Raw genomic sequence first — 13,598 nt, forward strand, 5'->3', positions numbered from 1 at the left:
TCTATGTACTTATTAGTTAGATTCATGCAAATGTCTCAAATTAAGATACCAAAGTAAAAAAAACAACATTGTAATAATGGACGATAAACCTCATATTCAGTTAAACCAGGTGGACTGATTTTTGCAGTAGGGAACATGGCTCAGGTTTGTTTCTCATTTTCATTATCACACGTGAACTACCTGTACCACTGACCCAGATCTGATCTCATTAAGGTCACATGTAATTAACTAATAGACACCTAGTGGAAGCTGATTGGTGCAATCTGGGAGTAAAAATTACATAGGAAAAAAATGACTTTAGGACCACAAAGCAGTGATTAGTTTGCTGTAAATTAAAGGAATAAATATTCCTATTCCTTTCGTAGGATAATAAAGCCTCACATGCAGAGTGAGTATTGTTACTCATCTTTCTCAATGATTGTTGCTCATGTGCACTGGAAGTCTAAACACATCACAGCATACTTATGAAATGGTTAAATAAAGGGTAAAAAAGGTTTTGCTTTTTTTTTTTTTCTTGAACAGGAAGAGAATACTGTGATCCTTGTGTCCTTAAAGGCTACAGTTCTTTTTGGCTTCTTACACAGTTAATGCAAATTATTTTAGGTTAATAAATAATTGGAAGTTGAAGTCCAGTTGTTTAATAACCTGGCCTCAAATCATTAACTGACAGACTGCTGAGCATAGAATAACATCTCCAACAGTAAAAGACAACCCCCCCCCCAAAAAAAAACAACAAAAAAACCTACAACAAACAAAACAAAGCAAAAGTTTCCACTTTTACAGTACGCAGTCCTAGTAAAGAGGCTGGCCACGGCATGATCATAAAGTCACGCTATATACACAACTCACAAGAGATATTTTTCATTGCGAAGCAGAAAAAAAGTCCTCAATATCATTTGCAAACAGCTGTTCGTGGACAACTTCAGATCAACATTTCCAAAAGTGGAAATGGCTTCTTGGACCTTCTGAGACAGAATTCTGAGTCTCAAATGATGGGATCTGAATTTCACAGTCAAATTCTTTGCTTTACGTTATAGAAGTTGCCAGGAGGCATCATTAACAGCAAGAAATGAGGGAATTCAGAACAACTGGGTTTACCCTGCAAAGAATTACCCATTCTTTAACAAGATTGTCTTCTGTCAGTGTACTCAAGAATCAACAGCAATATTTGTGTAACATGGTGTTTCACAGACACAGCTGATAAAGCATAGCCAGTAGAAATTAAGAAATGATGATTAATGATTAGCTCCGATCACTAAACATGCAAAACATACAGCCTTTACAAGGCAGTCTCTTGTGGACCATAATTCCTCACACATACCACTTTGTGAGTCTCAAGCTCTTCAGAAAACAGGAGGAGCAGAACCTGCTGTTTGTGGCAGTTCGTGTGCCAACAGCTATGGTATTTCACACAGCTGAAAGAACTGATGTGTCACAGGCACTAACCTTTGCCTGAGTAGAAATCTGCCCACAAGCAGCACTGGCTTTAACCTCATTTGCAAATTGTTAGATGGGCAGGTCTTACTTAACAGATTGAACCAGCATTAGTCATGCATCATAGCTCAGTGTTGATCATATGTCCCATTAAGTCATGCTTTTGATAGTCCAGACATTCATAAAAGCATACATGCATTTTCATTGCTTGAAGCTGATAAATATTGTTAAGGGCAGAACCAGAAAGAAACATCCTGCACAAAAAAAGCTGCTATCACACCCAGCCAGCCTTCATAGTTCTTCTAAGCCCTTACTCCTTTTCTAAAGGTTTTCAGACCAAAAAACCTCCTGGCATGCTTTTTTTCTTAACTCCATAAACAGGTCCTACATACTCTTTTGTGCACACACACAACCCCCTTCCACTTTCCCCTCTCCCCCCAACAAGGTCTTCCTCACACCCACCATATGGAATGCTCTTATGCTCATGTCACTTCTCTGTAACAGTCATTGAGGGTCATGTGACTATAGCACCTGACTCCCATTTCCAGCATGCTAATTATTTTTCTTTAATTACTTCCTTCTAAAAGAAGCTAAGTCATAACATGAATTGTTCACCTATTTCCTTCTTGTTTTAAAAATATCCTGATCACGCAGAATCATAGAATCATAGACTAGCTCAGGTTGGAAAAGACCTTCAAGATCATTAAGTCCAACTCCAACCTAACCATACTACCCTAACTCTAACAACCCTCTGCTAAATCTTGTCCCTGAGCACCACATTCAGATCTCTGGCAAATATCAGACGGTAACTGGATCAAATTTCTTGATGGCACAAATTGATGAAACTCCGTCACTACTGAAGGAAAATAACCTCTTAATAAATATATCATCACTAGGAGACCCAGGAGACTGAACCACAAGTCACCTGGAAAGACATCAGCTACTGTATTGTTTTCTTGTGGTTAGGAACCCAAATAAGTGGTCTGAAAAGCAGACTGACACTTCTTCCGCTTCATTTATTCCAGCCTCTTTCCAGAAGAAAGTCAGATTTCTTTAACACCCATTACAAACCAGAGCTTCTACTGAATAGATGTGGTGGTGCAGCATCCCAGGTCACTCTGCAATCTCCAGATAAACTACCATTGTGCTTTGATCTTGCATGAAGTACAGTGAGTTGGGATGACCAGATACTCCCTGTTGGTGACAAGAATTCCTGCTCCTTGAACCACAGCTTGAGCTAAAGGGTACCAAAACAGTACAAGCTGCAGAGTATTAGAAGAGCACAACTTGCGGAGAACGTTCCAGAACTCACCAAATTTTTATCTTATCCAATAATTGCTTCATCTGCGTCTGGCCAGAGTAGAAAACTTTTTTACTAAAATCAATTATCTCAAGGTGCTATAAACAAAGGTCCTATGCAAAAGAGCCCTTTGAGCTCTTGTGGTCCACAGTGGCTGTGACCCTTGATCTCCCACTGACCTGAAACACCACTCAAGGTAGGCTTTTTTTTTTTTTTTTTTTTTTGTAGGTCAGTGTTAAAGAAAAAGAGGTCCTTCTGGGATGGATTCCATTGTTTGCTGAGAGCCAGTGAACAGGAAGGGAGTAATTTACCTAGGGAAAAAGGTCCTTGTCTGTGTAGTGAAGTTTAGAAATTTCTGCTTGAATTGCCCTTCGTGTTCCAGGTCTATCTTGCCAATCTTGAACCATTAAGTTGCTGTATTTGATTGCAGTACTTTCCATTAAATCAAGGTGTTAAATTGGCTAATGATTAAGTGCTGATTAAGTGCTACTAAGAATTATACACTCAAAATTTGTTATTTATCAGCAAAATATTAATAAAACTTAAACTGCCACTAAAACTAGACTTGTATAGAATTGATCCTCAGCAACAGATGAAGATAGTCTGTTGCAGCAAAGCACACTGAGCTTCAGATACCATTATGATTGCTTTGAAAGCTTCCTATAAATTTCCACAGAAACTGTAACAGACAAAAAGAGCATAACAGTAATATTTGATAGAGCAAATTCACAGCTACAAAACACTATTTTTCAACACAGACACCACCATTAACTGTGCACTTTCACCAGTGATGAACAAGAGCCTGCAAGACACTGGAGGTAACAGCTGTGCATGGCTGTCTTTTATGTTGCTGTCACCACTGCTGATGCACCACGCACACCCTCTCTGTGCTTAAATCAACTAGTTGATCTCCCTCAACATTGAGTAAGCATAGATGAATGTCAAGGGATGCCACTGTTTCTGCATGGAGGAATTCAATGACACAACTTTGCTCCATACCACTTCTACATCAGATGCCGTTCTGTCAGACTGCCCCTCTGCTGCCATCTGTCACATGGCAACAAAATAGAACAGTATTTGCAGGCTGGTTCTACCTCTACTGTCATACCACCAACATCCACCTCTGACATTGTCAGACAACATTATAAAATGGGAGGCATTACTTTTAGAGCAGCCCTTGTATGTAGCCTTTAGAGTAATGAAATCATCAAGGTTGAAAAAGAATAGCATGAGAAATATCATTCATGAGTTTTTGTTATGCAGTTATGAAGTGAAGAATCAGAGGCAGGGGGGCACGGAAGGAATGCATAGCAATTGCAGCCTGCCTCTGTCTGAGCTGCCCACTCGCCTTTGCTCAATACTGCTGTGCCATACAGACATTTTTCACATTGTGTCCTGGTGTCCCTGCACAGCAGACACTTCTTCATTGTATGCTGCTAAGCACAACTAACTTGAGAGATACATCAAGCTGCTAGGAAGCTTGCAGAGAAACTGTGAAATCTGAGACTTGAAAACTTTAATTCCTATAGTGAATATTGACTGGGTAAGCAAGTAACAGCCTGAAGTACACAAAAATTTCTTGGAGAGAGAATTTTTTACCTTTTGTACTGCATTAAATATCTAAACAGACAGTAGGAAAAGATCTGTAGCACTTAGGTATTATTTTGCTTTCTAAAATGTCACATGAACATGGAGAGCACTATGAAGGGGAAAGTACAAAGCAGAACAGATGGGATTGACTGTGTGATGTTCTGCCTTGTGTGGTGGTCTAAGGAGACCTCCTCGGTTTTCTCTGTCTTCCCTCTGACAAAAAGACATTTCTTAGCTCTATTTGCTCTTCTTTCTGAAAATCACCTACTAGATACTGTAACTGCTTCTTCCAAATCCCTTCTATCCTTGCATAATGCTGCTTTTCTATTACAATTCCAAATAACCCTTTCAGGAGGAGTTCAGCTATCTAGCACCCATTACAAAAAGTAAATACATTCACATACTTACTGTGTCATCTCATATTCTTCTCTCTGTGTTTGACCTTATAGATCACATTTTTTCTTTTCATTCAGCTATCCAAGACTCAAACTCTTCTGAGCAGGGTCCTAGAGCACAGTGAATGCTGCTTGCTATGGGTGGCAGTTATGTGCCACCTCTGTGGCAGAGGCGGTAGCATTTCAGTGGTGTTGCATGGCACAGAATGTCGTGAAATCTGAAGTGATAAATCTTCTCTTGGTGCTTGGTTAACACACTTACAAACGATGCTAGGTTTCATGAAAATTAGGTTAAAATTTGATCTCCTTGATGAAGATGTCTGAATTTCTTTCTAGTTGATAAGTGCTTTGGAGTAATGAAGCCAGATGAGAACAGGGGCAGATGGAACACAGCAGTATGTAAAATCATATTCTCATTAGGACTGTGAAATACACACCTTGTGTAAAGTAACAAGTTAATAGCTGTTTAGGAGATATTGAAATTCTGGAAAGATTCTTCCCTATTCAGTTGTTCGCAGGGTGTGTCTTTGAGTCTGGAACTTGATCCACCTGAAAATGTCACTCAGCTCTGCCAGCAATGCCTTGCTTCCAGCCAGTACACGTATTCCTGCAAGTGAAGAATCTGAACAAGCTGCTCTCTAGAAATGCAAATTCATCCTCTGGGATGGTGTTGTCCCAGATGCCACTAGCAGTCCACACTAGGGAACCATACCACGCTTACAGAAGGCAGCTTTCACATCAGGTAACTATGGGCTGCTGGGTGACAGAGGCTGTCTCCAAGAAGAGGAAATGCAATCAGCTATAAAGCTGTAGAGAAATAAGAGTGACTTCAGGATCGTAAGTTGCTCAACCCAGGTTTGTGCAGAAAGCACAGGTTTAAACAGGTAAAAGAATGGAAGTAATTTCAGGTGTGACATTTTATTCAAAAGATATTGCAGAAACAAGAACTGAGCCTGAACACTAAATGTCCAGCTATTACTGGAGGAGTTTAGTTGGGGAGCCAAATGTTCCTCACCCAAAGCACCCTGTAGCTACACGATCCCTGCATGCTTCTGTAGCAGTCAGTTTAGTAGTGCTACAGGAGTGGGCACTGAATTTTTATGCTTTGATTTACAGCAATAAATTTCAGATACCTTTGTGAAAAATTAAGGAATATCTAGTAAAATAACCTGAAATTGAGGATTCTCAGGCCATTGGCCCTTTCTACAAAAGTGACCTGAGTATTCAACCTGGTACCATTCCCGTGACGTGTAACATAATCAATTTGCTCTTAAATAAGATCCCAGAGAAGCTGTGGGTGCCCCATCCCACAGGCATTCAAGATAGGTTGGATTGGGTCCCGGGCAGCCTGATCTGGTGGGTGGCAATCAGCCCACGGCAGGGGGTTGGGTCTGGATGGGTTTTAAGGTCCCTTCCAACTCAAGACAGTCTGTGATTCTTTGACTCTATGATTTTAGGAAAGAGATAGGACTCTGCTGTTCACAGTCAGCCACCTATGTTACCTGAAATGTCATCAGAGGTGATATTTTTCCTGGGGCTGGATCCTTCTGCTTTGCCCATGGATTCCACGCTGCAGACACATGCATAAGTCAATGCTGCAAAATAAAAAGTATAATCTCTTATAGTGTGCTGAAAGGGGTGTGCTGAGTAGCCAAACTGCTGTAAGGAAGTAGCTGAGTAGGGGAGTCTCCTACTGCTGGCCAGGCTTTTGCTTCAGGCAACTTCTCATGGTGAGCTTGCACTGACATCATGTGGCAGCAAAATGTACACAGATTTACACAGGTCATCGTTCTTACTTTGCTCCATCTCCCTGGAGCTGCTGTGCTGGACACTACATCTACAATGTATTTACTCAAAGAGCTTTATTTTAACTGCTTTTGACCTTTTCATCACAGTAATGCAAGCATAGAGTCAAATGTAATTAAAAATAATTGAGGTAAAACACTAAAATCCTGGTGTTTCCAGTTCTTTGTATCCTGGAACTTAAATCTGTGGTCATGTTGTACATACCACTGGAACAATTAACTTTCACAAGCTGCTGGGGCCTCTCCACTATAGTATTATAACAATTTGGATTGTTGGCTGTGAAAATGTTCTCAGAAGAGAAACCTTTTTTGACTGAATGTAGAATACATTCAAATTCATGTTGGAAGTAGAATCTTCTATTTTAAATTTATCTTGTAAAATGGATACATTTTAAATTTAGAAACCTAAAGACAAGTAAAATTGTGCTTTTTTTTTTTGTCAGAGTTTTTTGTGAGTGTAAAAATTATTTATGTCAGCCCTTATGTTGTCTACCCTAATGTCTTCTGATTTTCCTTATCTCTATTTTCCACCAAGTCTATTTTAAGAAACATCTTATTGCAACCCTTCTTTAGTACATAAATTGAGAAAACTATGCTGTATTCAAAAGATTTATGTAAGTGCTATGCACTAATCAAAGTAATTTGATATGCTAACCATTTATTACACTGAGCTTGTTTCTTAGTTCTTCACACCTTATACACACTTCTGATTATGCGTTTGAGCCTTTTCCCTGATCTCTAAAGAAACAAAAATTCACCTTTCTAATATAAGCATCAATATCAATAATTTTATCTAATTTATGTCAACAACAAAGTAACACAGGGAAATACCTATGAACTCTAGAGCAGTGTCTGCTCCATAACCCTAGGATAATAAAGATGCAGTGGAGTAGAAGTACCACCAGGTGGGGTAGCCCCAAGGATGCTATTTGGCTGAGAGAGCTCATCTTGACAAAATCTTATATTTCACTTGGCGAAGCTGGAATAAAATTACTCTCCTGCTGGTTGAAGGGGTGTCAGAGCTGTCAGCACCTATGTATTAGAGTGCTGAGAATGTTTTATTCACTCTTTGGTGGGCAGGGAAATAACAGTTATGTTTATGTTGGAAAGTTGTTTCAAAAATCTGTAATTAAACAGTGTCAAGGAGGCTATTAAGCCTTTTTAAAAATAGCTTTTGAAGTTTAGAGAGTCATCAAATATTGAAAAAATAAAAGGAAGATGAATGTGTTGACACAGCACAGTCAGAACTCTCATGTAAACATGCCTTGGTACCGGACTTGAAATTGGCAACAAGAAGCCCAGTTTAGAAAAGTAGATCTTAGAGTTTGGGAAATTACAGACCAGAATATCGGGCAAATTGGGAGAAAAACAAACAAACAAACAAAGAACGGCCAATGCACTCAAGATTAAATATAAAATACTGGGGAAGGGTTAAGCCAGCTTTTTCTTGGGGAAGCTGTGACTCATGACCTGCTCAGGAGGCTGTACAAGTCAGTGAGTGAGTAGGTAGAGGCTTCAAGTGATAGGGACTCCTAGAGGGAATCTATGTCCAACAACCAGGATAAAGGATAAAAAAAAATAGCTGATGAAGAAGAATAAGTTTGGAAACAAAGCCAGAACACTTTTCTTATCATAGAGATGATTTGAGTCCCACAGATTTATTTTGAACCTGTGCTGTTTGGCATGAAGCTAACTGAGAAAGTGAAAATTCCCAGTTCCAGAAGCTAAGTTACATGTAAATATCAATTAAGACTCCCATTTGTAACCTTTTTGGGGATATGTGATTGTATCTAATAACACTAATATGTGAACAACTAGAGATAATAGTAGGGCACAACCTCTGTCACAACACAGCTGTCGCTTCCAGGGTGAGAGCAAAAAAATCCTACACACAAATAATGGTCAAGTGGAATGAACTCAATAAGAAGTGCAGAGCTAGACATACAGTTTTAAGAGGTGGTGTGGATTTATTTCTCACCATTAAGGGCAAGCTCTTAATGTGACTGACAAGAAGTTTCTGCGTCAGCCTCAAGGTGGAACTGTAGGCTCATCTGGACCCACGGGTAGGGTGAGGCAATCCCGGAGGGGGCTGCTCGCAAATCTGCTGAGAGCTTGTAAGAGCCTGCAATCACTACAGACTGCAGAAAATTGCTAACACTGCTCAGAAAATTGCTAACACTGCTCAGAAAATTGCTAACACTGTTTTTATTTGAGTAAAGAAACAATGATGGACAAAATTCAGCGCTTATGGGAGCGGAGGTTTCACGCATAGTATTGCTGCCTTACCTTTCATATATCTCCTGGCTAAAAGATCTAAGGAGAAAAACTTGATTTCTTAATTAGGTTGCATTAAGAGGTGCTGTAATAACATTATATTTTGCTGCATTTTACTGTGGTGACTGGGACAGAAAAGAGGGAGATGGGATGGACAGATGGATGAAACTGTCATAGATCTTCACAGTACACCAGTAACCAGTGAGCTGCACCTGAGCAACCAGACCTAACACTTCCCTCTCAAAGGAGTGGCTGCTGAGGCAATGGGAGCAGACGTGAAAGAGAGAATGAAGCCATAATTTGGGTTACTGGGAGATCTTCCAAGGCAAGAAATAACAGGAGGGAAAGACCATGCAATATTTAGCTGTAGTTACAAGCTTTACAACAGTTCAGTGATTAAAAGGGTAACTGGTCCTGGACAAAAAAGGTGAAATGACACCACAGCCTATGAAACATTTGGAAAGAGAAATCCCATTAGTCCTAGCATAGCCAAGTATTATTAAAAGCAAAAATTTCTGGACTGAAAATGCAGAGCCCTGAACAAAACAAGAAATAGATGTCCGTTCTAGCCTATTCTGTCACAAATGCAAGAAGTTGCTCCTGCCATTGTTGTGAATAGGCAAATATTCTTTCTTTTAGCTTTCAAGTGAATTAATGGCTAGACCACAAAGAGCTAAGCGTTCTCTTCCCATCAGACACTGCAATCACATAAGTAACTCGGAGCTCTTATCTGCTGGATCTATCAGTACCTGCAATAATTGAGAAACTGGTGTGCTGCAGTCCTCAGGAGGCTTGACTGCATGGGATCACCTATGAGAAGTATGGATGTTATTTTTCATTTTGCCTGCTGTTTTCAATGAGTGGACAGCAAATAAAGCCATTATGTGAAACATAGGGATTGATACAGGAGCAAGTGGTAGAAGATGATGTTGAGAATGGTGGGATAAGATCATCACTGCTTATTATACATTTGTCACTTGTGTTTGCTTTGCGACATGTATTTCTTGTAAAACATAAGCTTCTTACCAGTTATGACCCACATGGATAATGTGACAGCTTCCAAAACCAGGTGGATGTGCCTGAAACTGCCACAGCAAAACAGGGCAAGTACAAACTCCAGAACAGACTTTACAATACAATGGAGCAGCATTGTGGAAAAGAGAACTCTAAATGAGTCAGCCAACAGCTTTCTTGAGTGGTTTATCTATGCGTGCAGTAACTTGTCAGTGTTTATTACTTTCAATCTGGTATCATAAATGATGCTATTTCTCATAAAACAGAATATGAGCACTCCTTTGTCAACAGTTCTGAAAATCACATGGGCATCAGAATATTCTACTCCTGTTCAAAGCAATCCTCAGAAACACAGCTCAATCCATGTATTGGAGCAGAACCCTAAACCCACTGCAGTGCTTCTGAACATGCAGTTCAAAATCTACAGGAGAAGTAGGATTATAAATTAAGTATTATTCTACATTTTACGCATTCATTTCATTGATAGTACTTCTGGTGCTACTAAAAAGTCTTGCTAATGTATTGTTGTGTCTTATTAAAAAGAAGTGCCAAAATGTGTAGGAAAATGATTTCATTGTGTGTGATGTCATGGAGGACATATTTTTGCACTCTTTCTTTCTCTTTCTTCCTTCCTTCCTTCCTTTTTTTTCTTTTTTTTTTTTCTGGTACAACTGTAGAAACAATTGCTTTACGAAAAAAAAAAAAATCAAGAAAAGGCTGTTAGCAGTAGCAAGCTGCCCCAAAATAACACCTCTCAGTTGGCAATGTGAATAAATTTAGTCTAAAATCTCATCACCAGTGGCAAAATATTTATAGTAAAAACCTAGGGAATGGTGAAATCCACGAGGATGAATTTTTGTTTGTTTGTTTGTTTGTTTGTTTGCTTGTTTCTGAATGATGACACTATTTTGAGTACCTTCTTTGAAATTTAAATAAACCTGGCTTAGAGAAAGAACTGAGGGTGCACTCTGAAAATCACAAATCTTTCAAGAAAATCACAGCTTTCAAGAAAAGCAAAAGGCAGCAAACAACAGAACCATGCAACACAGCACAAGGTAATTTTGCCACTGGTGATGAGAGACACAAGACCAACCCAATAGCAAGTACCTGTGATTCAAAATCCCTTCAGTATCTTGCACTGGGCAGGTATCCTCATGGAGGAACTAGTAAACGACTGTTTACACAAATGTGTACATTTTCTGGTTGCTCTCACACTCTAGATGTCATAACTTAGGTTGGTATTAACTGAAATCAACACTTAAAGATGTTTATATGGTGGGATTCAAGTCATAATAGAGAAGATTCTTTTTTTTGCAATCCACGTTTCCATAAAGAAGCACTCAAGTGTGTTCTGTTTATTTATTTCCAGTGTTACTAATAATTTCCCTCAGTCAGTACCTTTCTGAAGCATCACCTTCTTTCTTGTGTCTACCACTGTAGAGCTTGATCTCAGGCTTTTTGAAGTAAAAGATTTCAGCGAAGTGTAATAGTCATGTAATGATCAGATCTCTGTTATGTTTGCTTATCTTAGACCTTCCGAGGCAGAACCGCTGAATTCAAGGAGACCGCTGAATTGCATTTGTGTAACACACAGTTACAGGGTAGTCATAAAAAGTCTCTGATGCTTAAGTTCTTGAAACGTACACCATGTCACTTAGCTAAAGAAAGTCCTAATAGATGTTTGTAGTTTAAACAATATTGTTTTAGGCATGTGAGACAGGGAAAAAATCTCCGATTTCACAAGTGAAAGGTATGTCAGGGAAACCACTCCAGTGACCTCAGCGGAATGAATAAGACCCTTGTAATCCCCAGTAGTGTATCAGGTCAAATACAGCAAAAGAGATATAAATCATCAAAATCCTTCAGGGGAAGTGTTACCTGCACTGATTTCTGGCAGGAAATTCAGCTTCCAGCTAGCGTCTGTCACTAGCATTACTGTGAAATCAGAGCAGTTTGCAACAAAAAAGGCTGTTAGCTGCAGCTAAATTTAGTGGTCCTAAGGTGTGGGACAAAGCCAAAATACAGCATAAATATTTGATTTTGCTATTTTGGCTTGTTTGTGAAATGCAACAAGGGTAAAATGTAGTGCTGGTATCCTTCCTAGAGGATGAGAAAGTAAATATATTTTAGAACAGAAGAAAAAAAGTTCTTGCATTTCTACATTATGGATTCTGAATCTGCTTTAAAATGTTTTGAAGTCCTATAGTGTTAAAGAGAAGCTCATACTGCTTAATTGCAAATGTTCAAGCACAATGAGCAGAATCAATAATGTCTTTCAAAGGTCTTCTAAATCCACATTTTAAATTCTACTTGACAATCTCACAAAACCCAGATTAACTTGCATTGTCTGAGGTCTGTACTGTTATGTCTATGAACTGTGCTAATGATTTATTGAATGACATAACTCACAGCAATCCCACGTTCCTTTTTTTTTTTTCTTTTTGCATATACACATTTTACTAAAAGAAAAATATTGTTCACTAATTTCTTATGGCTCTTAAACTAACATTCCTTTGTACTATAATCATCAGAGTGTTTCTTTTTTGAACTTTTTTTTTTTTTAACTTTCTGGAAAAGAGCTGTGGTAACTCAAATTAATCTCCTAGAAGACAGGTGGCTTCTAGCTCTGCAGGTAGGTCATTTTATAGTGGGGAAGTAACAAAGGTGCAACAAAATAAACCCAAAATTTTAAACATAGTTAATCTGAAATCACCTCAGACAATGACAATCTCATTTTTGGCATCTTTGCAGTTGACCTGACAATCCCAGATCTCAAAACTCTGCAGCAAAGCCAAGAGCTGTACTGAAATCCCCTGAATTCCAAGTTAACACTCCAGGCATGTGATTATCTTTTTGCTGACATTACCAATATATCATATCATATAAATCCAAGAAAACTAATTTATGTGCTGATTTTGTCCTGGATGGTTCTTATATTTTCTTTCTTAAAGGACTACCATTAAGGTGAAATTCCTAACAGTCCGTGCATTCATATGGGCACTCCTTGAGCAAGGTACTTACATTGTCTTGCTTACTGCTCTTACAAATATCCAGCAACCTCACCAGCAGTTAGAAATACACAGCAGAAGTGAAAATCAGATGTGAAGAATCTGTATAAACATACAGATTCAAGTGTAAAATTTCAAACATCCAAGGGTTATCTTGCCTGCAGAACATTAACATCTCATTCACTCTAAACAGAAAATACACAAGCCTATATGTATTCTTTTCACAAAGGCTTTTCAAACCTTTGGAGGGTTTCCAATCAAGCAGGCACAGGAATGGGAGCTTTAAGTCCAGGTTCTGATCTCAGACTTGCAATTTGGGCCTCTTTGATGCTTAAGACAAGAGTAATTATCTGCTGGTTGTGCAAGAGGTTCCACAGACTTGGAATAGCTGCAGCTCAGCAGTGGGCAGTGTGCAGAGCACAATGAGTCACTGTCAGCTGTATTCATTTCTGCTGTGGCAGTGTGCAAAAAACCCTGCTTTTATTAAGTGACAGTTATTCTAAGTACTCTTGAAGAGTTAGGAAAACAGGATATTTGCTGTCAGGTGTTGGAATTTTACAACCTGATGTAAGCCCTCCACTGCACGCTCTGAGATGTCATCTAGTAAGACTGCAAGTGCTGTCAGAAACCCTGCATATGTCCATTCGCTGCTACTTCTGGCTTCTGTGTTGGCTGGCTTTATGCTTAGAGAGAGGATCTAACGCAACCTCTTGGATGATTATTCTGAACTCACTAGTGAGCTGTGCTAGGCTCTTAGGTGGAAAACACCATCTTCTCA

Source organism: Meleagris gallopavo, chromosome 4, assembly GCF_000146605.3.
Source record: "Meleagris gallopavo isolate NT-WF06-2002-E0010 breed Aviagen turkey brand Nicholas breeding stock chromosome 4, Turkey_5.1, whole genome shotgun sequence".
NCBI lineage: Eukaryota > Metazoa > Chordata > Aves > Galliformes > Phasianidae > Meleagris > Meleagris gallopavo.